The 18237-nt window shown below is 39.9% G+C and overlaps 1 long non-coding RNA gene across 1 annotated transcript; it reads right to left on the bottom strand.

The window, feature by feature from the left end:
- Positions 1–11417: 11417 nt before the first annotated feature.
- On the bottom strand, positions 11418–13915 carry LOC112843375 (uncharacterized). Its single transcript, XR_003215707.1, has 2 exons — positions 13860–13915; positions 11418–13746 (listed from the first exon to the last, which is right to left on the bottom strand). It is a non-coding gene; the product is annotated as an uncharacterized LOC112843375 (long non-coding RNA).
- Positions 13916–18237: the final 4322 nt, after the last annotated feature.

Raw genomic sequence — 18237 nt, 5'->3', positions numbered from 1 at the left:
CAAAACAGTAAACCTTTAAAAGTAAGTACTGAATATTATGTTACTTATTTATGTGCAAATGTTTAATAATGAAGAACATTAAAACATTAGCAATGTTAGTACTAACTTGGTTTTAAAGCCTTTACTTTAAAATATACGCCGCTCAATAGCCTTAATTTTACAGAGAATGTGATGATTTTATGGACAATTAAAGTCAGTCATATATCCACAAACACAACAAGCTGAAAGTCAGTGATGCTGCTCGGTTTGCAGTCCTGAATATCACGGCACAAGCAGGATTCACTGCACTGTTCATGTTAGCTGTGTGCTGCCTCTGTTCGGTGGAGTCGAGCCAAACGGACTTTAACGTGTGTTTGAACGAGGTGACGGTTCACTCGTTAAGCTGAAAGAAAGATGCTTTAATCACAGGAGTCACACATGTGTCCACTGCACCATCTGGGAACTCTTCTTGTTTAGCACTCGTAATAACACAAACACTAAATCCTCCTTCTCTTGTGCTGTTTTGTAGCAGTGTATACACCTGAGACTGTCACCTGTCTGTCTGTCCTGCACTCTTTCTGTTTCTTTCTCTCTGATTGTGGAATAAAAGTATGAACATGTATTTATAAGTTACACTTGTGTTTGAATCCTGCAGCTTATCACACATTTGATTTCCATGTGTGACAACTGCAAGTGTCCAGAGTGAGGACAGACTGAGGGACCCACTGCTGCACATCATCTGTGAGGCTTTGCACCCCTGATGATCCACCAGGACAAACTCAGCAGTGTGTGAGGAAGAGGAAGAGGAAGAGTCAGCAGCAGCTGACAGATGGAGAGTATAGACAGACTGTTCCCTGTTTGTGAAGGACTGCTAGGAAAGTTTAAAATAACTAATTGTCTGTCCTGAATCAGTCTTATTAGGTAATGTTCAAATAATTTGATCATTCCAGTGTTTTCAGTGTGGGAGAAAGTACTCAGGGCCTTTAAGTTAAACACTATGAAAGGCAGCAACAAGTTTAATATTCAGAAATCTGAAGTATGTATCAGCAGCAGAATGGAGCTAAAAATAAATGTCCATGTTTGTTTCAGTTCTATGAAGCTTTGAGTATTTTGGATTAGTAGTACTGCTGTGTTTGTTGCATCATATTGCTGTAATTGTTTATATGCTTTATATATTCTGAGGTAAGTTGATCTATAGTGTTACATCATATTCTATACTGTAAGGATGTTATGTGTTTGTATACTTTCTGCCCAGTTTGACCCATTTAGCAGAAGTCAGCCTGTTTAAGGCTCTGATATCTATTCTGTACGACTTACAGCAGTTATGACATGGTATGATTTTCTCACCCAATAAAGGAATATTTAATATATCAGTCTGATCTTCATTCTATCAGAAACGGTTATCACAGCTCGTACATTTTCTTTTTACACATATATGTAAGCATTGAGCCAAATTTAGTAATGCCAACATATTAAACTAACAATTGTCTCTTATATATAATACATCTATAGATACACTGTCAGAGATACTTGTCTTTGAGTGAAGATTTAAGGTGAAAGGAAATATAAATAACTGCAACTTGAATCTTTACTGAAGCTCAGTATTTAACACAGAGTTCAAGTTCACTGCTGTAATAACTAATAATGATTAATATAATAACTATAACATTGGCCATATTATATTTACATTACCAAAGTGAGATGACTTTAGTCTCATGAACAACATTAGCTAATTGTTATTTACTAGCTAACCTTAAAATAACTGTTCAGTACAGAAATGAAGCCCAACAATCATGTTTTACAGTCCTGTGGTCTCAGCCTCAGATACTTATTAAATCACACAGAGCTCATGTAGAAACAAACAAATGAACAAGATATGTTCTCCTTCATTTCTGTCAAACAAAGCTGTATGACACGTTTCCAGCGGTTAGTATCATGGTTGCTAGGCAACCTGGGCAGCGCGACGGAGGCTAGACCGTCCCATTTCACAAGCCTCGCACTTCCGGCCTTAGCGGTCTTTGGGTACGCGGCCCTTGAGGACCGTTAAGGCTGCGTACTTTAAGGCTGCAGACCCTGAATTGGGATACAACCACAGAGTGGCGATTTGTTTATCGGCTACTTTGCGCCAGAAAGAACATCAGCTGATACTACAAAGTAATATTAAATAAATTCTAACAACAGCTTATCAAGCTTGAACGTGCTGCTGTTGTTTAGCGCAACATCCGCTGGTTTCTGCTTTCTGGCGCAAAGTGGGCAATAAACAAGAGAGACGGCAGAAAAGCCGATCAGCTGATCAGTTTCATGATTGAAGTGGTAACAGGAGAGGGAGGGGGATAGAATGAGAGAAGAAAGGGCATTTGTGCAGCAAAGACACAGAATAACTCCAAGCTTTGTGTCTTTTTTTCATTCTAGCTGAAGTCCGGGACGAATCCCGTTCCTTTTCACCTCAATACGGATGTATTGTAATTGGTCCAGCCCAGAGTTCATCACGATCAAGTGGCTAATCCACCACACTTCATTGTTTATACCCTTACAAAAACAAACAAACATAAAAGTGAAAAATCAGCAATTTGGTATGCCCAATGGCCTGTCCAGCTGTGCGGTTAGCTGGTGGGTAACAGGCATCTCCAAAAACATTAGAGCACTTTTGCAAATATGTGAAGTCTTGATGAATTAAGCAGACATTTGAAGTTTACACAGCACCATTCTCGCATGAAAATATCTTAAAAGTTTATTTTGTGATCCAGAAAAAGTAATATTTACATACAGTTATTAAATTAAATAAAAATAACTACAGATAAGAGGCAAACCAGGTTGTAGTGCGAATCGGTTAATTAACTTATGGCAGTTACAGCGCAGATGTAAACATCTATGTTTGTTGGGAGCAGTTCTGATTGTACAGTCTGACAGCTGCGGGGAGGAAGGACCTGCGGAAACGCTCCTTCATGCATCTAGGATGCAGCAGTCTGTCACTGAAGGAGCTCTGCAGTTCAGCAACATTTACATGAATGGGGTGGGAGACTCTGTCCATCAGAGATGTTATTTTGGCATGAGTCCTTCTGTCTCCCACCACCTGCACTGGGTCCAGGGTGCATCCCAGAACAGAGCTGGCCTTCCTGATGAGTTTATCCAACCTCTTCCTCTCAGCTGCCGATAAACTGCTGCTTTGCACGCAGCAATGAATTTTGTTCACTCAAATTTAGCTTTTCTTCGCTCAAAATAAATTTCTTCTCAAAATGCAACACTTGCACCTGCAATTTTTTTTTACGTGGGCTCAGAATAGTGGCACAAAAATAACGCCATACACGTCTGCCATTAGGGAAGAAGGGAACGAAGAAAGTAAACTGGATGTCTGTAAAATTAACTAGAAACTTGTGAGGCGCTAAGGTATAAACACCTAAAGAAGATAGTCTCAAAAGGGAACACTAAGTTTCTAGTACCTGAGTAAAATTTATCACACTGCTTTTTTGTTTGTTTTCAATGAAGTGACCCAAATGCTTAAGCAAATTAAGGCCTGTTTCAAACATGAAAGGCAAGGGCATCAGGCCATGACGTCAGAAACTCTGACAGAATGTTCTTTGTGCGCGTTACCTATTTTCAATCAGCCAATAGGGAGCGTTGTTGTGGGCGGGGCTAGTTTCAAAGATGAAAGGCAAGAGAATCATGGGCTGACATCAAAGTCAACCCAAACCCATAAATAGCCAGGTGAAACCGCACACTGTCGCACGTTTCTTACTTACAGTCACGAGCGATTACTGGATGAACTTTTGTTCTGCTACCCTCAGTCTTATCTCAATATCGGATTCATTGTAACACCGTAGCTTTGTTCTGGAGCAGGAGAAGAAAGTCCTGGAGGAAGAAAATAAGAAAGTCCTGGAAGAGCAGAAAGTGGTGAAGGACACAAAAGAAATGGAGAAAAAAATGGATGAGCAGACAAAAGAATTAGAGGAGGCAAAGACAGAGACAGTAGAAACGGTAACCCCAGAGAGATACATCCTCCAGACGTATCTGAGCACAGATGAGATCAACCAAATACAGGAGACAAAGGCTGAAATATCACCATGGGAGAAAACACTGAAAATGGAGGATAAGTTGTGTGTGAACAGACTGATCCAGTTGGTGGTTTCACAGGCCATAGAAAAAGTCTGCTCTAAATACAAGCTCTTCACAGAGCGCCTAACTCCCGACTGCATCAGCGATCGCCTGATTCAGAAAATCTGGCCTGAAATTGAAACAATGAAACATTTGGATCTGTCCCCAAAACGTCTGAAAAATCTAGACAAGGCCATTATCAAGGATCTTTGCGTAGCACACAACTGCAAGGAAAAGTATTTGATTTTTAATCTGAGGGAACAGCTTGATAACTTTACTGTCCCAACCTTCACCAAACACCTGTTTGCATTGCCAAGAAGAGTACTCAGTGTGTCTAAAAACAGGGAAGAGTACAAGGAAGTGGTGAAAAATGTCATTGAAGATGTGGTAATGCACACTATGAACCAAAGAAATAAGTCAGCAGATCCAGATATAGTTGAGTTTACTATACAGAGGCTTAACAGTAAGATGTGGAGCAAAATTGTGTCCAAAAACTACAAGATGTCCTTGGAGAACATTGAAAAACTCAGCCTGACAATATACACTGAACTCCAAGAAACGTGGCCTCCTTCAATACTGAGGTCAAGCAACTCATTGGTTGACAAACTAATCATGGCAACCTTCAAAAAACATGCCAAACTGAGGAGACAAAACATCATCTTTAGGGCTTTCTCGTGTGCACGCTAAAATTAAACTGACACGTGCATGTAATTATGTGACAAAACTCTTAAATGGGCTTAAAATATTCATTTAGATTGGGCATCTAAATTAAATTTTCAAACCAGAGTGGTTAAAAAGAAACACTCTTCTCCCAACTTCCTTCCCTCATCACCAACTGGCCGAGGCAGATGGCCACCCCATCCCAGAGCCTGGGTCAAAGACAACCAGAGAGCAAATCAAACAGCGGATGGCCCAAATTTCAATGATGCTGTTATGCTAAGTAAACGGACTCTATGGCAGAACACACAGAAACGCAGAAAATGCAGGAAGTGCTTTTTATTTACAGTGTCCAACTTATTTACACGGGATTGAATATGTACACCGACAAATAAACGGAGGGAAACCAGAGAAGGGAGCTGACACGCATACTGAGGGAAAGGGGTAACCCGCACACGCAGGGTGGATCTATGGAAAAAGGAAAAACGTAACTTTAGGAAAGGATGCCAAACAACCGGTAAGAAACGGCAATAAACATGGGGAGAGTTGGAGAGCTCACTTGTCACACTGGCTGTACAGACTCGGGCGAGGATTCCCGGGAAGTAGAAGAAATGCTGAGATCTATCTCCGTGGAGATCCCGGAAATGCGGCTTCACAAACAGCTGACAGGTAAGCGGGTGATAGATCCAGCTGAGGATACAGGACAACAGAAAAGTAAACCAAATCCAAGACATAGGTTGGCCGTATGCACACCGCAGAGAATTAATAAACAAGTTACCACTCGGGGAGGTGGCAATACTCCGACACAAGACATCAGTCACGCTGCTCCTAAATAACGCTCCATCAAATGACGTCTGATGTACCGCCGGTGTGTCAGCATCCCGTGACACACCACCCCGCCTACCTGTGCTGAAAACAGAAGCAGACCCCGTGACACCACACCAGAGAAACCCCACCAATTCCTAATAGATGCGTGACAAGCTGGAACAATATAAGATCCAAGCTGGAGAAGAAAAAGAGGAACAGACTTGTTCAGATCAGGAAAAGATCATCACCTTTGACCTTGAGATGAACCGTCTGAAACAGCAGCTTCAGCAGAGGGACAGCGAAATCCTGATCCTCAAACAGGAGAAGGACAGTCTGTCTGCCGAACTTGCACAGCTTCAGACACCCGAGAAACCAAAATTTGTGTGCTCTCTGCCAAAGAGTACACTGGACGACCTTATTAAGGTTAGAAAAGCCTTCCTAAAAGCTCTGTCTGAAAATAGACCTTCAAAAGAGGATTCAAAGACAGTCAGAGAGCAAATCAAACAGCGGATGGCTCAAATTTCAATGATGCGTGACAAGCTGGAACAATATAAGATCCAAGCTGGAGAAGAAAAAGAGGAACAGACTTGTTCAGATCAGGAAAAGATCATCACCTTTGACCTTGAGATGAACCGTCTGAAACAGCAGCTTCAGCAGAGGGACAGCGAAATCCTGATCCTCAAACAGGAGAAGGAAAGTCTGTCTGCTGAGCTCGCACAGCTTCAGAAACATGAGGCCTCTCTGAAAGAAACTCTATGAAATGAGAAAACACACAGAGAGAATCTGGAGCAGGAGAAGAAAGTCCTGGAGGAAGAAAATAAAGTCCTGGAAGAGCAGAAAGTGATGAAGGACACAAAAGAAATGGGAAAAAAAACGGATGAGCAGACAAAAGAATTAGAGGAGGCAAAGACAGAGACAGTAGAAACAGTAACCCCAGAGAGATACATCCTCCAGACGTATCTGAGCACAGATGAGATCAACCAAATACAGGAGACAAAGGCTGAAATATCACCATGGGAGAAAACACTGAAAATGGAGGATAAGTTGTGTGTGAACAGACTGATCCAGTTGGTGGTTTCACAGGCCATAGAAAGTCTCCTCTAAATACAAGCTCTTCACAGAGCGCCTAACTCCTGACTGCATCAGCAATCGCCTGATTCAGAAAATCTGGCCTGAAATTGAAACAATGAAACATTTGGATCTGTCCCCAAAACAGCTGAAAAATCTAGACAAGGCCATTATCAAGGATCTTTGCATAGCACACAACTGCAAGGAAAAGTATTTGATTTTTAATCTGAGGGAACAGCTTGATAACTTTACTGTCCCAGCCTTCACCAAACACCTGTTTGCATTACCAAGAAGAGTACTCAGTGTGTCTAAAAACAGGGAAGAGTACAAGGAAGTGGTGAAAAATGTCATTGAAGATGTGGTAATGCACACTATGAACCAAAGAAATAAGTCAGCAGATCCAGATATAGTTGAGTTTACTATACAGAGGCTTAACAGTAAGATGTGGAGCAAAATTGTGTCCAAAAACTACAAAATGTCCTTAGAGAACATTGAACAACTCAGCCTGACAATATACACTGAACTCCAAGAAACGTGGCCTCTTTCAATACTGAGGTCAAGCAACTCATTGGTTGACAAACTAATCATGGCAACCTTCAAAAAACATGCCAAACTGAGGAGACAAAACATCATCTTTAGGGTTAAAACGTCTTGATGCATTCTCAATCATCCAGGAAAGTAAATCTCCAAAAGTTGAATCTGTTCATCTGGACGTAGCGTTCTCAGTGAAGTCAAAGGTGTTTGACTTCACTGAGAAGGCTCGTCTAGCACAGCACAAGAAGTCTAAGACCAGGCAACAACGGAAGTTTGACTTACTTTTTGTACGTCGGAAACCACCACAAAATACGGAGAGTGTCCTCAGTGGCCAGAAGAGACAAGGATGCGACATGGAGGATGTGGACAAGTGGGTGAAGAATTTGTCTGACAGACAGCTCACCCAAACAGAGAAAAACATCCTTGCTAAAGGGTTAAATTTTGCCGTCACACTGAGACAAATCCCTCTAGTGGAGCTGATCACAGCCACAGAAACAGCAATTCGTAACAACAATATTGCAGAAGTGGAAGCAGAGCAACTACGGACGAAAGTTTCGGCCTGTCTCAGCAATGCAAAGCCCCCAGCATCCAACATCACCGTGGAGGAGAGGAAGGCACTCACATCACTTAGTGATGACAACAACATTATCATCCTTCCGGCAGACAAGGGTAGGTGCACAGTATTGCTTAACCAGAAAGACTATCATGAGAAGATTTTGTCACTACTCAGTGATGAAAATACTTATGAGCCCCTGAAACGAGACCCAGGAAGTGGCTACAGGAAGAGGGTCATAGACTGTCTGAAGCAGTTAGAACAAGACAAGGCTATCGACCGGACCTCATACCACAGGCTGTACCCAGGGGAGTCTACACCAAGTCTGTATGGTTTACCGAAAATACATAAGCAGGGTGCACCTTTAAGACCAATTGTCTGCATGATCAACTCGGTCACCTATAACATCTCCAAGTTTCTGGCTTCGCTCCTCAACCCGCTGGTGGGCAGCTCTGAACACCACATCCAGAACACCCTGGATTTTGTTGAGAAGGTGAGAGATGTCATTATGGAGGCAGATGAAACCATGGTCTCGTACGATGTTACATCTCTCTTCACTTGCATCCCAGTCACAGAAGCGTTGGAGGTAGTCCGTAAGAGATTACAGGATGACACCAACCTCAGCAGCAGGACCACTCTCAGCATCGACCAAGTGTGTTTGCTTTTGGAACTGTGTCTTCATTCCACCTACTTCACATACAAGGGTCAGTTCTACAGGCAGAAACATGGGTGTGCCATGGGCTCCCCAGTTTCACCCATCGTGGCCAATTTGTACATGGAAGAAGTGGAAAAGAGGGCATTGCTATCCTACCCTGGAACACCACCAAGCCATTGGTTCAGATATGTGGATGACACCTGGGTGAAAATCAAATCTCAGGACGTACTACATTTCACGGATCACATTAACTCGGTGGACCAACACATCAAATTCACCAGGGAGGATATGAAAAGTGGCAGGTTAGCCTTCTTAGACTGTGAGATTTCCATCAGTAATGGGGGACATCTAAAAGCTGACGTGTACCGTAAACCTACGCATACGGATCAGTATCTAAGGTTTGACTCTCATCATCCACTGGAGCACAAACTGGGTGTCATCAGGACGCTACAACACAGAGCGAACACCATCCCCACTGACACAGCGGCCAGGGAGGCAGAAGAACAGCACATCAAGAAGGCCCTGAGTAAATGTGGTTATCCCAGCTGGACTTTTGTCAAAGCTGGGAAGGCACCTAAAGAAAGCTCCAGCCGATCCAGGAGAGAAGGACAACCGCTGCCCAGGCGAAAACCTGTAGTGATCCCATATGTGTCAGGAGTATCGGAACAGTTGAGACGCATTTTTTCTAAACACTGGGTCTCTGTGGCTTTTAAACCCCAAAATACGCTGCGCCAAAAACTGGTCCACCCCAAGGATCGGGTCCCCCGACACAAACAGAGTAACATAGTGTACGCTGTTAAGTGCCAGGAGGATTGCCAGGATTTATACATCGGGGAAACCAAACAACCTCTAGCGAAGCGGATGGCACAACACAGAAGAGCAACCTCATCAGGCCAGGACTCTGCAGTTTATTTACACCTACAGGCCAGTGGACACTCTTTCAACGATGAGGATGTACACATCCTGGACAGGGAAGAACGCTGGTTTGAGCGCGGAGTCAAGGAGGCCATTTACGTGAAAAGGGAAAGACCATCTCTGAATCGAGGAGGGGGCCTAAGGGTGCATCTTTCGCCATCTTACAATGCTGTGATTGCAGCCATTCCCCAACTCTCTGTGAATGGTACTCATGGCCATTGATCAGTGTTCTTTGATCAGTGGGTTTTGGTCAGTGATTGTTGATCAATGGTCATGGAATTTGCATAATTATGATGAAGGAACTGACCTCACAGCCCATTGTTCCCTCAGTGGGCTGGTTTCAGTCATTATGCAAATGTACTGGTTATAAGGTTTGGGGAAACCTGCAGTCAGCTGAGACTGAAGGTCACTTGGATGAGTGACGAAACGTTTCTCCCACAAAACGCTACGTCCAGATGAACAGATTCAACTTTTGGAGATCATCTTTAGGGCTTTCTCGTGTGCACGCTACAATTGAACTGACACGTGCATGTAATTATGTGACAAAACGCTTAAATGGGCTTAAAATATTCATTTAGATTGGGCATCTAAATTAAATTTTCAAACCAGAGTGGTTAAAAAGAAACACTCTTCTCCCAACTTCCTTCCCTCATCACCAACTGGCCGAGGCAGATGGCCACCCCATCCCAGAGCCTGGGTGTGCCGGAGGTTTCTCTCTTTTAAAAGAGAGTTTTTCCTTCCCACTGTCGCCAAAGTGCTTGCTCTAGGGGGTTGGAGTTTTTGTGCATTATTGTAGGGTCTTGACCTTACAATATAAACCACCATGAGGGAAGTGTTGTTGGAGTTTGGTGCTGTTTCCTAAATCAAATTGTCCAATTACAACAGGACATTTGGAGTTCAGAAACAGCGCCAAACCACAAAACAAAATAAAATAAAAATATAAAATAAAAAAAACTCTGAATTTGTGCTTTGTTTTATTTGCTGTAAATTTGCTAAGAATGTCATATAAGATTAGAATTGTGTGTCTCAATATCATGTATCATAGCATCACCCTGTAGTTCAATTTGAAGTGGATGTCATAGTAATGTCTTTCTGTATGTGTGTATAAACCGGTGCTGAAAAAACACTGGAGACACTCAAAGTATAACCGGTGTTTGAGGTTAGCTGGTTACATTTGTTTAGATATTCTACTTTCCGTGTTGTGTCGCACCTGCTGCTGTTGAGGGAACACTCCCACGTTACCTGGTGATAGTCACAGTTTAGTGTGGTCAGCCGCCTGCTCAATATAACATGACATCATTACATAATATTTATGTTAATGTACTTTGTTTCTTTAGCTCAGAGCTGCTGGAGATTGCGTTCACACTCAGGCTGACACATCTGAATTAAAACTAATAAATAGGATTTAAAAGGAGGGAGCGATGGACTCTGAGCAGCAGATCAGCCCGTGTAGAAACAGGACATAAGTTTAAGGAACAGGGGGAATAATTCACTCGTGATCATTTTTGATCTGACTGAGTGATGCTGGCTTCTCTCCTGGACACATCTTTCCTTTACATGCAGGTCACTGATGTAGAATAGAATAGGTGTAACACAGTAGGGGACCAGGGTGCCTCACTGCAGCTTGATAAATAATAAGCTAATCAGAAGTGCTTCGCCTACGGAACCTGGGTGTGTGAATAAAACACAGGAAACAGAAATAGAGCCCAAAAATAAATATATTATTTATGTTAAGTTGCTGTGGAATTTATAGACAGATATACAAAAAATAAATATATGCATATATCACAACAAAACAAAATGGCCCAACAAATTTATTCAACAAAAGTTGAATAAATCGGCCGGGTTATTGCACGCTGTCAATCGATATGGTCCATATCTGACAAGCACGCTAACCACACAGACAGCAGCAGCGATGAGAGCAGGGGACATGGAGCAGATTGACCCGGAACTTATACAGAGTTCATTCCCACCACAATAAAGGGATTTCCGGAAGTGGAAGCGGAGCAAGCCTATATGGAGACCTGCAAACTGGGTCATACCACAACTCTGGTCGAATATACTTGATGATTTTAGGCACTATATGGTTGAAAATAACTCCTGTTTTTTTAAGTCATTTAAACGTATCGTGATATAGCCCAAAAAAATATTCTGATGTGAGATTTTCCAGTTTTAATTTCAAGCACACCCTACAACAGGCAATACAGTATAGTATACAGAAACATCTGTGCTGAGGAATGGCCTGGAAGTCCCAAGGTCCCAATGACAGCAACAGCAGGAAGAAGGAACAGGAGAAGCTGGAGAAGTACCAAGGGCTCAGAGAAAAGCTGGAGAGGATCTGGAGGGTGAAGGTAAGAGTGGTCCCAATGGTAATCGGAGTGCTCGGTGCGGTGACCCCCAAGCTTCATAAGTGGCTCCAGCAGATCCCAGGAACAACATCAGAGATCTCTGTCTAGAAGAGCACAGTCCTAGGAGCAGCAAAGATACTGAGCAGGACCCTCAAGCTCCCAGGCCTCTGGTAGAGGACCCGAGCTTGAAGGATAAAGACTGCCCGCAGGGGGGAGAGGGAAATTTTACATATATATAAAGATACAGTTGAAAGATACAGACACAGCTGAAGTTATAAAAGAAATAAGTTGATTTTCAGGTGTCAGGTGGGAGGCAATGAATTTATTGAACACCACAAATTCACTTCTGGCTTCATGTCAAAGTTGTCATAGCTGTACCACATCCAGCTATAGACCTGAGTGAGTCATGATGAGCCCATAAGAAATGGCAGCAGGACACCATCTTGTAAACCTTCCCCTTAACTCTTCTTGTCCTTCTGTCACAGATCACCACTAAAACTCGTTGTATCCTCCCACTACACCCTGCCTGCACTCTGTTCATCACCTCATTCATTCACTTTTTGTTTCTTTGGATGGTTGCTTTCAGTTATTTACAGCAAACTCATCCACCTTCACCACCTCCATCCTTCTCACTCATGTATTCTGTCTGACTGCCAAAACACTGGATTCAAAAAGCTGAGATAAAGGTGTGATTCCAAATCTGAGCTGAAACTAAAGAAGCAAAGAATTATGCCACGTGAAACATTTGAACAAGCTAAACAAATGATAATGGATGAGTGAAAGTAGCACTAGATTTGGCAGCTAAATACAGAGAAATGACTTTGTTTCTAAAACATTCATCTCTGTGATTAATCAACATGTTTGCTGAATTTGCAACTATCATGTTTTGTCAAAAGGATTAAAGTCAGAGATTAAAGTCAAATATTTTAACAAAATAAAAAGAACAACAAAAACATAATACACATGATTTAAACGTTTTAGTGTTGTGTAGAAACCTCATAAATACAATCACAGTCATTTTCACAAGTTTAAAGTTTAGAGGAAATGTTCAAATGCCCCGACACAGAAAAGCACCTGATCAGAAAATGTTTAGGATTGTTGTTTGTGTTTTATACTTAATACGAGTGCCTGTAATAAACCAGTTATCGTTTAGTATGGGTTATTACTATTGTTTAGAATTGTTGCAGAACAGGGTTTGGCTGTTGTAATGCAATATTAATCCATATGAAATAGGTGATGCTCATTTTCATCCACTCAGGCCAAAAAGATCCATTTGTAATGCTGCTTAAAGTAGTAGCATCAACTTAGTCTAACTAAACACAGTGAGGCTGATTACATGGACATTCATAGAAAATCCTGTCTGGTAGGTGGGATGGCAGACTCAATTACTGCTGACAATCATTTTATAAATTTTATCTTAACTTAACCTGTTACATTCTTTAGAAAAGATGATCCAGTGAAATAGCCTTTGAAAAAGGATCTCTTCACATGTAAACAACAATTATTTAATACATGCATGCTACAGATTTGACAATTACAGCTTCTCATTTTCCACCTTATTTCCCCTTTAATTTAATGACTGATATGTTGAAATGGTTTGACACACAGTGAAATGAGTTAATGCACATCAGAAAGTGCATATTCAAATGAATCTCCACATTAAGATGAGTGTAGCCTGGAAAATGGTTAGCCACACAGGACACAATTACTGGGGTTCTTAATGTGCAGTTTTTATTGTCAATGACGACTGAATAAACAAAAATGTCCTTTGACCTTTACTTTTGTCAAACAGCAGCCATGTGGACTTGTACTGAACACTGACAACATGAGAGGTAACGTGGCAAAGTAACAGAATAAACGATTAAAAAAATAGATGCGCCAGTACAACACGAGGAATAAAGGAAATGAAATAAAGTACAAAACACAAAAATATGGCAGTGGCCTCTGTCTGTGCAGAACAAAATACAAACAGCTAAATCACACAAGGCTCCTTTAAAAAATGTGGAAGTGTTACATACATTTTCTATAAACACTTACATTCCACGGCAATCTCAGCTCACTTGGAATACTGCAGCACACAGACGATCTCGCAACTTATCCCTTACTGCAGAAAATGGCCGCTCACCCACATACAGGTCCTTTGCATCATCCATGTCAGAAATACATCATCTTGTTAAAATACTGACGTTTTACCACTGCACTACTACCAGTATGTTTCAACGAGTTATGTGCATATTTAACAATTTCTTACCAACAATTTAACTTCTTCACAACAATCCCGTTTCACATCCACACATAAAAGTAAACAGGAAGTCCCAAGATGCATTTCGGTTGAGAATTCGTCTATAAACGAAATAGCATTTTCAATCTGATCTTCGTTTTTTAAGAATAAAGCGGTGTCGTCTGCTAGTTGAGTCAGTCGGATTTCTTTAGCAAAAATACACAAACCTTTAGTTACTGAGCTATTCAAAATGTGTAATGAAAGTACTTCAGCCACAATCAAAAATAAAAAAGGCAAAATTGGGCAACCCTAGCGAACAGATCTCATGACTGGAAATCTTTTAGTAGTATTTGGTTATAGTATAACACAACTGTCAATATTTTTATAAAACCTTTCGATAGTTGACACAAAGTTTGGACCAAAACCAAAAGTTCTGAGTGCTTTAAATAAATAATAATGCTTTATTAAAATCAAGAGACACAATAAGATAATCATCATCTATATTGTCAGAGTGGTCTAATAGGTCAAAAACAGCCTTATGTTTGAACTGATGTGACGCTTGGTCATGAATCCGGTTTGCGTTTCAGCTATGATCTCATCAAGATTTTTTTTTTAATCTTTTGGCATAGAGCAATGAGATAATCTCAAAATCTATGTTCAAAAGCGTGATGGTCTCAAATTTTCTATAACAAGAAAATCTTTATCAGTTTTAGGAATTAAAGTCATAATACCCCGTTTCATGCTTGTGGACATTTCTTGTCTATTAAGGCATTCCTTAAATAATTCTAATAAAGGATCAACAATGATATCCCAGAAATGCAAATAAAATTCTCCTGATAAACCATCATTGCCTGGAGATTTGCCCTTTTTCATTGATCGAATTGCCTCTGAAATTTCTGATTTTGTTATGAGACGTTCACAATTAGTTTTAAAGTTTTCTGAGATAGTTGGTGCAAAACTTTTAACTGACTCGATGAATCTATCACAATCATTGATATTACAATTTGATCTGTATATATTATTGTAGAATGAACCTACATGTTTTGAGATATCTACATGATTAGTGGTTATGTTATTATCAATCTTAAGAGCAGATACATTGTTTCTTCTTTGGTTTTGTTTCTCAAGAGCAACAAAGGAACTAGAATTTCTTTCACCTAGTTCTAGCCATTTTGCTTTGGACCTTATAAAAGCCCCTTTAGCCCTGTTAATGTTTGCATTATCTATTTCTTCCTTTAGTCTGTTCTTATTGGTACTCTATCCAGAAGATCGTCCGGTGGATCATTATAATCCCCTCCAAGAATCATGTGGGCTCCCTTGTATTTTGACTTAAAAAAATCAAGTTTCTCAGATAATTGTATGCACATGGATTTGGCCTGATTTGGGTTGTTATGACTGTATAAGTTACAGAGTATAAAGAAGGTGTTGTCCAATTTGAAAACCAGAATAATGACAGTGCAAAACGTTTCGTCTACATTGTTTTTGTTGGGGAGAAAACTTACAAACATACAGTACAGCACTTCAGAGTCACACTGCTAGCGATTGATGTAGCGATTCTGTACTGTACAGGAGAGACGGCAGGGAGGAGATCGACAATGGTCTACAGATTTCCTGGTGCTCTATGAAATAGCCCCAATGTTCTGTTCGCCGAATTAGCTTGTCTAAGATTCTGACTTACTATTACTCATTTCTTGAGTACTTGAGTATAAAATATCTATCAGATACCTCAAATTTCTGACAGTGAGGCAACATTCTCTACTGTTTCTTGTCCATAGGGGTCACATCTATTTGTAAAGTTTACATATTTTCAACATTGTACTGTTTAGTCAAGTACAGTGGTCCCTCGTTTATCGTGGGAGTTATGTTCTAAAATATAACCCGCAATAGATGAAATCCGGGAAGTAGCCAATGTTATTTTTTACAATTATTATAGATGTTTTAAGGCTGTAAAACCCCTCACTACACACTTTATACACTTTTCTCAGACAAGCATGAACATTTTCACACTTTCACATTTTCTCTCTTGTTTAAACACCCTCAAAGTTCAAACCTTCATAGAAAAATAAGTTCAGTATTATAGAATGAAACAAAAGATCAAACCCTGTTTTCAGGTCCAGAACATGGGAATAGAGCAGCTGCGAGAGAATTCAACATTAATGAATCAATGGTACAGAAGTGGAGGAAGCAAGAAGAATGAGTTGAGTAAAGTTTGACTTAGCTGACTGTTTTGTTTAGCATGTCCAGAAGTGCAACTTTTTGTGCGATGGTTAGCATCTTCCTCTGCACTGTAAAATATAACTTGTTGTTTCAACTTAAAAATATGAGGTAAAGGGCTGCCTTAAAATTTTAAGTTAAGTCAAGAAATAGAGTTTGTTCTTATAACACAACCAATTGTTATCTTAATGAAAAATCACATGTTGTCTAAACTTTCATCTTAGTTTAGTTGACTGAGATTTGTTAGTCAGTTCAACTCCTTTAATTGTCATTTTTACTTGGGAAAACCCTTTCAGCTAAATTAAAATAATCTATTGTTTAAACTCTTGTCCTAGTTCAGTTGACTTGGGTTTTTTAGTTAATTCAAATACTTTAGTAGTTCTTTTAACTTAGGAATCTATTTTAGCTTAACTAACATAATCTGTTAGCTAAGTTGATTTAAGTTTATTAATTAACTGAGCTCCTTAAGGTAGCTGAGTGAACTTGTAAATCATTTTCATTTTAATTATCAGAGTTGATTGACTGGATGTAAAGAAAAATGTGTATTAAACATCTTAAGTTTTGTTTTGTTTTTTTAGCTTTCTAACATCCATTTCAGCAAAACTACCTGTTAGGTTCATCTTAGAGCTCAGGTTTAAATACCTACATTCCTTTAAATTAATTTTCTGTTGTTTACAGAAAAAAAAATAAAACCCCACAGATTCCATTAAAGTCTATCTGATCATTTCATACAGAAAGTTTGTTTTAAGAACATGACAAGACAATTACTCATGAGCACCCAACATTCACCATTTATTGTGCCATCTTAGTCATCTGAGAAACAGAAAAATCAGTGACGTAGCTCATCAGGCTCACAATCCATCAAAACTCAAAGGCTGCTCCCTGTGAAACAATAAATTTGAACTTGGTCTTGAGCCCAGTTTGGGTGAAGATTAAATTCTGACCAATACTCTAGGAGCAGTAGTGATTCTTGTGAAGTAACAACATAAAGTCTGCATTAATGTAATGTATCAACGGGACACTTGCTATTTTAGAAAAGTTATTCTTTACATTTACAAAATTTTTAAACTTCATTGTGCTCAGTCACACCTGTTAGCATAAAACTTGAAATATTAAAATAGTACAAAACCTTTGATAAGTGACAGTAAAGATCAGTTTATAACAAGTAAGACATCAAACTCTTGTATTTGTCTTCGTTTACAATTGCAACAAATTCCACAGAACCAATATCTCTGAAAATGAGTGCATGCTTCTGAAACATTTGATAATATGGATATTTCAGAAACATCAGTTTGAGTCTGCTCAATTGCAAAACAAAGGAAAAACTACTGACTTGCATGAGATAAGCATCTGCAAAGTCCAGCATTATATTGTTGTTCACATAAGTTTCTTAAACCATGAACAAATGAGTAATTGTCTAATCTGGAATGTAAAGTGTAGTCATTTAGTGACATACAAAAGTGAGAATGAGAACTTGCAAGAATAAAAAAACAAACAGTAAAATAAAAACTGTCCTTAACACTAAGGAACATACAATTACAGTTCTGCATGGCTTTCTGCAAGAGTCTGTTTCTTAGACCATGCACTAGTGAGATGCACTGCCTTCCACCAATGTTCATTAGGATGTTCTGAATGACTTCAAAGATGTCCTTAAGTTCCTTTGGATAGTCTATGTTGAGGGCAAAAAGAAGGCCCATCAGCATGGAAATGGCACTTGAGACATCCCTCAGATTAGACAGGATTACTGCCGCCTCAAGGACAACCAACACATCGATGATGTCTTCTTCTTTCACCATCGCAATGCCAACTTTCATCCTCTTAGAAAACGTGTCTTCAATACCTGTCGGCTATAAAAGGGTTCAAAGACAAAAAAAAAAAAAAAAATTACACAATTACAATTACACAATATCCCCTGTGTTTAAGAATTCATGTCTTTCCAAAGAAGAGCCATACTGATGCTTTGGATGATGGTGATTGGCTTTGGGTAACACTTATTAGTTGTTAAAGTTTTTTCAGAATGAGATATGCACCCCCATGTTACAAATCCATTTCTTGCTTTAAACAAAGACCATGTTCATAAATAACTGAGCATGTCTTCAATTGCAGAATTCAAACAAAATTTTCAATTTAAATGGTAAATGGCCTGTATTTGTATAGCGCTTTACTAGTCCCCTAAGGACTCCAAAGTGCTTTA

Source organism: Oreochromis niloticus, linkage group LG20, assembly GCF_001858045.2.
Source record: "Oreochromis niloticus isolate F11D_XX linkage group LG20, O_niloticus_UMD_NMBU, whole genome shotgun sequence".
Taxonomy (NCBI): Eukaryota; Metazoa; Chordata; class Actinopteri; order Cichliformes; family Cichlidae; genus Oreochromis; species Oreochromis niloticus.
The sequence above is the reverse complement of the archived record's forward strand: the minus strand, read 5'-3'. Positions and strand labels throughout refer to the sequence as shown.